Source organism: Psammomys obesus, unplaced genomic scaffold, assembly GCF_907164565.1.
Source record: "Psammomys obesus unplaced genomic scaffold, mPsaObe1.curated_primary_1811, whole genome shotgun sequence".
Lineage (NCBI taxonomy): Eukaryota > Metazoa > Chordata > Mammalia > Rodentia > Muridae > Psammomys > Psammomys obesus.
Window position 1 is genome coordinate 12,725,645 of NW_026596085.1, and position 8,042 is coordinate 12,733,686.

The following is an 8,042-nucleotide window of genomic DNA, read 5'->3' on the forward strand; positions in this document are numbered from 1 at the left end:
TCTATCTATCTATCTATCTATCTATCTATCTATCTATCTATCTATCTGTCTGTCTGTAGGTCTGTCTGTCTGTCTGTCTATCTGGTAGTTTAACAGATGACTTAGTTTAAAAACATAAACTTGTATGTCAATTTGCATTTGAAAACATATCTTTGCTGTTTCCTGAGAGACAGTAGCTGAATGAGTGGATAAACAGTAGCATTAAAATGACTTAGCCTGCTGGGTAAGGCTCTTGGAAACATGTCCTCCTAGCCCTTCTGGCCCTGCCCATTTCCTCTTGGTACACAGTTTCTGGCCTACGGGAGACATAAGACCCTAGAAGAGAGCAAGCCTGATTATAGGACTAGACACAGGTCCCTAGTCACAGAAGGTGACTTCCCCTCTGTCTAGTTTGTAAACACTCTCACTCTGACATGAAATAAAAATTTGAATTTCTCAGAAAAATCTCATCAAAATGCTTTCCCAGGGAGAATGCCACCAGGAAGCATAATTTAAATGTTTCAGCTTTTACCTGGAGTTTCTATGTGAGCAAAAGGGTTCTGGATATGTGCTCCATAGTTATTTAAATACCCACTCATTAAGACAAAGTGTAGAAAAGGTGTGTTCTTCCAGACAATTTGAAAAGTAGTTATCAGGGAGATGGAGGAAAGCTTTAATTTTTCTATCTTATCTTGCAGGTTGTCATGCAAAATACTTGGAGGGTTGCTATTGTGCCATACTTCAGATTAACAGGGAAGCGTGTTGCAGGCCTGGTCATGGAATGCAGAGAACCTGGAATAAGAGAAAAAAAACAAGGCTCACCTTTTTGTGCCTGAATATCTGACAAGGGTGTGTTCAGTGCCTAGGAGCTGGCTTAGCCATCACCAATGTGCTGGTACCATATGGCAGGCCTGAACATAAGGGCTTCAGGGTTTTGCTGGGGCCACATGAAGGGTACTGGGGATGTGGTTATATGCAAAGTATGGGGAAGCTCTGTCTGTGCAGGGAGCTGGGAGTGTGGTAGCATGCGGGGTGCAGGGAAGCAGCAGTGTCCATGCTGGGTGTTAGGGGAAGAATCTCTGTACAGGAGCCTGGGAAGCGGCAACATGCAGGCTGCAGGGGAGCAGCACCCATGCCAAGGACTGGTCTTTTGTTGCTTCCTTCTTCCTCTCACTGTGGCTCTGCCTTGCAGCACCAGGAGCCCAGTGTATATGGAGAGAGAGAGAGACCTGTGAAGTGGGAGGGGAGGGCTGGTGGTCAGAATCCTAATCCTACCTCATGACCAGCGAACAGTGATTCAAGATACCCATTCAAGTAACTGTGCCAATGGGAGAGTCCATAGAGCAGGGCCATCTTGAGCTCCTCTGATGATCAGGACCAAAGCAGCTTCTGGTTGTCTCCAAAGAGAAGGAAGTAATTATAGTTCAAAGGTGTGACCATCTCAGTGAAGTCAGAAACCATTATCTTTTGAGGCCCTTCGCTCTGGATCTCAAAGAAACTCCTATGTGACTATCCTCTGAAGGGCTGGATTTCCTGTATGTGGATTTCTGTAACTCACTATGGCTGCCTAATGAGAATCTTAATGTGGAAGTTTCCAACCACAGCCTTCTGCTTCTCCAAGGATAGGTGGTTGCAATTGATTGTGGCAGTGGAACTATATATTTCTACCTCTCCCTCCATAGATCATTACTTGGCTTTACCCTGGGGGGGAAAAATCTAATTTGCATTTCTACCAGCAAGGAAATACTTAGCCATTTTACTGCACCCTCCTTAACATCAAATATTATGTCGCTGAATTGCCAATTTGAAAGATGGAAGAAAAAAAACAAAACATGTATTGTTCTCATTTGCATTTTAAATCACTGTGTGCCTGAGTGCTTCTGATATGTGACTCATTTGCTCAAATGCCTCCCTTCATGGTTGCTAAGCATGTCCCACATGCGGAGGATGCTACTGTTTTCCTTATGTGCTGCTGATCTCCTCACAATGCACCTTGTCTTTTAATGTCTGGAGAAAGATGAAAGCTTGACCTTATAACAATAAGTAGTAATGAGCTACACTCTCAGTTAAATGATCAAGACTACTGGATTAGGATAAAGCACAAAATATGGTAATGGGAGACACATGTGGGATAATAGCAAGGTGATGTGATGGGGATTGTAATAAGGCAGAGGTACCACTCACCAGCCGTTAGTTATTGAATGAACTAGGTATCCTCTGGGAACATTTTTAGCATGGACCTTCCTCTGGCAAGTGCTCAAGGAACATTTCTCTCACTTTTTCTGTGTGTGTGTGTGTGTGTGTGTGTATCTGTGTACACATGGTCCACATGTGTGTTAGTGTGTGTATGTGCACAGGTGTATATAAGCACATGTTTATGTGTGCATGTCAAAGACTAAAGGTGATGTTGGTTGTCTTCTTCAACAGCTCTCTCCCTTATTTTCAGAGACAGGGCCTCTCACTCAACAGGGCCTCCCACCCATTCTGGACCAGGTATCCTCCTGCCTCTTCCTTCCCAGTGTTAGGATTATAGGTATGTGCTAAATGTGCCCAGCTCTTTTCACATGAGTTCTTGGGCATGAACTTAGGCCCTCATGCCTGCATAGCAAGCACTTCATGCAGTGGCTTTGGCTCCAGCCCCAGTGGATAAGGTCTGCATTCCAGACAGACCATGGACTCATGGAAATTTGTCTGTGTTGTCTGTTGCTGAATTACTAAGTGATGGACCATGAATCTCCTTGAGTTCTGAACTCAGTTCTGTGACTAACTTTCATCACCTCCCAAGGTACAAGTGAAGGAACATACTGAGGGGCGATACTCCTTCCTGGGATCTCATACTCTCAGGAGCCATGACACAGGGGTAAGGGAAGTTTTGATGTGATTGATGACCAAACAGTGCTCTGATATGAAAGCCCAGGACCCGAAAGTTAGAACTGAAAGAGGAGAGGAATGCAGAACGAGTGGTGACATATGCCCATTGACGCGAACTGACAGGAACACCTAAGGCCATGGTTGAATTTAATAGGCAAAGAAAAAGTGTGTTTACTGATTAAAAAGATTTTGCTCAACAGGGGAGACTAGTTTTTGAACACTTTGTGCTAAATAGCATCATCTAAGCAGACTCAAAATCATCTTTATAAATATAGACACAATTGAGTAGAAGCCCATTAAAGGAGAACATGTGTCTCAGACTTTGTCCAGTAGACAAAGAATAAATGAAGCACCTAGTGAATTTGAATAGTTTAACTAACAATGTTATATTTACAAATTTCTGTGCAAGATTGCATCATGCAAAAATTATATTATCCTTTCAAGCTGTTATGAAATATTTTTGAACTAGTGATTACATGCTAGCCTATAAAATAACATGAATTAGTTCTAATGCATTAAAGTAGAAATGAAAATTTAAAAATACATAAATAACATTGTTTTGTTAAGTTAAAACAATGAATAAAACACTCAGCAAAATGACTATTGAGTCCAATGTTTACATAACCAAGAGGGGAAAACAACAAGGGTTCTGCCAATCCTGGTGAAGCCCCCAGAGAGGAGCCCCAGGTGCAACCCAGGTGTGGCCTGGAAGAAAGACGAATCCTTTTGGAAGCTTGATTCAAGGATGGCTCTATCTCCTACTGTTTTAATGTGGCTTTGGTGTATGATTCCATGTCTCAGAGTAGGGAACAACACTACTCATTGGAAGGCCCACTTGCATTGGTTGTCTGCCCCTTACTGTTCTTTGAAGCTATGGGTGAGTGCTTTACCTACAAGACCTTAAGCTTCAATGGAAACAGGAAGCTTGCTGTACATCAGGCTATCCCAAGCTAAGGACAGATCTGTCACAGCAGTTGCTTATTTTGCCAGTTGTCTTAGTCAACTGGCCTTTTTATTATAAATCTGCTCTATTGTTGTGAAAAGACACCATGACAAAGGCTGCACTTATGAAATAAAGCATTTAATTGAGGGTTGTTTACAGTGTCAGAGGCTTAGTCCATTACCATCATGGTAGCCATGGTGGCAGGAGTGACAGGCATGGTTCTAGCAATGTAGCTGACAGCTACATATTAGTCTGCAAGCAGAGAGAGAGAGAGAGAGAGTCATTCACTGGGTCTGGCTAGAACTTTTGAAACCTCAAAGCCCAACCACAGTGACACACCTGTCTCTTGTCTCCTTGATTCACAAGCTAGAATCATGTGGGCAAAGCTTCCAAGTTCTACTGCTTGATGATCCTGGAACCTGGAGCCCTTTTTCAATTACAGTTGCCTCAATTTTTTTGTTTTTGATAGTTTCCTTCACTGTTTAAACTTTTCTTTAATTTATTTTTGCAATTTGGAAGCTTAGCTCATTGGGATCTTGACCTGGGTCACCGTCTCTTTATTCCAGTTAGCATCAAGGTTTTCTTTATACTTTTTATCCCCTTAAGAACAAGACTTGACCACAACATCACCTTTCTGGGGCTCTTTTCTCCCTACTTTGCATAATTTGTATTTCTCCTTGCCCCACTTGCTCCTTTTTATTATAAATCTGCCTAAGAGTGATTTCTAGTAACCATATAACAGTTAATACTAAACTGTGTTGAAATCTTCTCTGCCAATGCCATTAATTCAAAACTCTTCAATCTAGCCACAGGTAGATTTTTAGAACAAAGGCAAAAGCCAGCCATATTCTTTGCCAACATATCGCAAGAACAGTTTCTAGTCTACCTACTAATATTCTTTCCCTCTGAAACTTCCTGACCTGGGCCCCAAAGTTCAAATCACCCTAAGCCTTTCATGTTTCTATTAGGATGGACCATTTATATTTTCTAGAGCAAGGTCTCAAAGTCTTTTATATTCCTCCAACAAATAACAACACCCCACTCCTGGTACTAACTTCTATCTTAGTCACTGTTCTCATGCTATGAAGAAACACTAGGACCAAGGCAATTTTTATGAAGGAAAAACATTTATTTGGTGGCTTGCTTACAGTTTCAGAGGGTAGGTCTATTATCATTATGGCAGAGATCATAGTGGCACGCAGTCATGGTGCTAGAGAAGTAGCTGAGAATTCCACATCCTGATCTGCAATCAAAGAAAAAGACATTGAGCCTGGCTTGGGATTTTGAAACCTCAAAGCCCACCCCCACTGATGCGCTTTCTCCAATAAGGCCACATCTCCTAATCCTTCTCAAATAGTGCAACTCTCTAATAACTAAGCATCCAAATACATGAGCCAAACAGGGGCATTCTCATTCAAACCACCACACCAGTGGTCCTTCCTGACCATCTCTGCCTCTTTTCAAAGGGAGTTTCCTCAGGAGCACAGTTCTGGGCATTATGAATCACTATGACCCAGTAGAGAACTCCTCTCTATCTACAAAGCAAGGAAACCTAGATGATCTAACTCCAATAACATATTGTATCTGGATTCATCAAAGAAAGGGATACCAAATGGGAGCAGGGAGAGAGAGAGGTTTATTAAAGAAGACACAGCTAAGATCTATTTCCCTGCAGCAGATACTCCTGAAGCAATACATAGGAAGGACTTAAAAATGGCAAATGCTCACAAACTGCCACAGATTTATTGGGGGCTGCTTGAGAGTGAGGGGCAGCAGGGCAGCTAGTTTAGGGGGACAAGGTCTGCAAAGACTTTCTCCTCAGAAGCCTCACTAGACTCTCACACTGAGAACCAGAGGATGATTCTGGGGCCCTGAGTACTGGCAAGTGAAGAAGTGGGAATCACCACAAAACACCAAATTCTGGGCAAAAAGCCATCAAGCACTCAATCTATATACTGAGTCAGTGTTTCAAAAATAACATATGGTATTAACAAAGAGACTTCAACCCCTACACGAAAGTACAGAGTACCTGGATCAAACCAGATAGATGTAAGAAATTGGTGAAACAGCATTACCTAACTCCAAGACTCAGGACAAAGCTTTCAGTGCAGACAGTTGCAGGAAAAAAAAAAAAAAAGAAATCCATGAATGTGGGGCTGGAGAGATGGCTCAGCTGTTAAGAGCACTGAGTGCTGTTCCAGAAGAGTTGGGTTCAATTTCTAACATCCATTTGGCAGCTTACAACTGTTTGTAACTCTAGTTCCAAAGGAGCCCATATCCTCTTCTGACTCCAATAAGTGTTAGGCATGCATGTGGTACATCTATACAGGCAAAACACACATATATGTAAATACAAAATAAAAAACAAATAAAATGAATAGATGAACAGAACAAAAATGCACAGCCCACAGAAATACAGTCAGCAGCCTTTTGTTCTGTGCTGTTCTTGACAAAGGCATGCAGGCAATTCAATGAAAAAGCTATAATCCCTTCAGCAAGTGAGGCTGGAAGAACAGGAAAACCCGCTGCAGCAACAAGAACAAATAAACCAAAACCCAAAAGCAAGCAAAATATGTGAGAAATGTAAATCATGGACAGTGCTCTGGTATCAAGTTGTTTCCTAGGATGGGTTATGACTGACATTCTAGGATCAACACCCATGCATGCTGGGAATAAACAAGGGAGTAAATTAGATGCAGTCTGCGAGCTGGGCTTCCTACACAAGCGCAGGGACTGGTAATTAAGGAACCTAGGGGGCAGAGATTGGTACTCCCTGCTTAGATCATTATAAACATGGATAGTCTTACATGGAGCATTCCTTTAAGTGTGCTTTTCCACATGGGTCAGAACACGCATAGCTGTCCTCTTGCTGTCAGCTGAGAAGGAGCAACGGGCGCCTGGATGGCAGCGATGGCATGTGGCCAGCATTTAGTTCATGATGTCGTTTTCTAACAGCAAGAGCCAGAGGGAACCAGCAGATGCTGAGACTGTGGCAGGAATTGGGTCAGATGAATACAAAGCAGCAGGTAGGGTCAGGGAACAAGGAAGTTTTCAAAACCAGCCAATGAGTGTCAGGACTGAAAAACCAGAACCAAGTGGAACAGAGCGCCCCTAGTGGCTCAAGCCAGAACGATTTCAGAAGCAAAACAAAGGAGGTTGTTCGGAAGGCTGATTGGCCTGTCAGCTGTAAACTAGGGGACTGGCTTAGAGTCGCCTAGGAGACCAAATTCTGGGTGTGTCTGTGAGGGAATTGCTAGAATAGGGTACCTGAGGTGGGAGGAGTCACCCTGAACTTAGGTGGCACCAGTCGGTGGGTTGGGGTCCAAGACTGAATAAAAAGGAGAGCTGAGCCCCAGCATCCCTCTGCGCCTGCTTCCTGACCGACTGTGGGGTGTGAGCAGCACCTGTCGCGTCACTTCCCTGACGCAGTGGGTTTCAGACTCTAATCGTGAGCCCAAACAAACCTCCCTTCCCTGAGTCGCCTTTGTCAGTGTTCTGTCACAGCAACAACAAGGTTATCAGATAAACCTCTGTGGATCAGAAACAACGACTAAACAGGAGAGCTACGGAGTAACAAGTACACACATAAATAAACAAAGCGCAAAAGACACATCTCTCCCTCAGACCATTCCAGATAATTTATGCAGCAGTCTAAGAAGGCAGAGGAAGCCCTGCCCCCTGGCTAGGAGCAGGTATGCAGTGTGACCTGTGGCTGGAGAAGCCAGGTGCAAAGGATACACGAGCTTTTTATTGTTCATGTTGTAAGGATGGGCAGAGGCAGGCAGAAGCTGGAGTGGTGTTTGTGTGTGTGCGCGTGCGCGTGCGCGTGCGCGTGCGCGTGCGCGTGCGCGTGCGTGTGTGAAATGCTTTTCCAAACGCGATGTGGCTATCGCATGTCTGAACAGATGTCTGGTACGCAGGATCGCTGCTGGGGAAACAGGGACGCCAGTGTCCACAGTTAGTGCACACTGCAGAAGGTGTCATCACTGGACTCACGGGCATGGTGCTTTCCCTCCGTGGGCCCCTTCCCTAAAGCTCATCTTACCGACTGTGAGTTAAATATCAGATACATTTCAGAGAAAGATGTTCTGAAGAATACTTGCTCTGGACTCCTCAAGTAGTCACGAACGAAGTCTGCGGGGATGTGACTAGCCTATGCGATAAAGTCTGTGGATGGGATCCAGGAATGAGAAAAAGACAGTGGGAAACAAGGAAGCAGAGCAACGCATGAATTGTACTTGGTACTGTT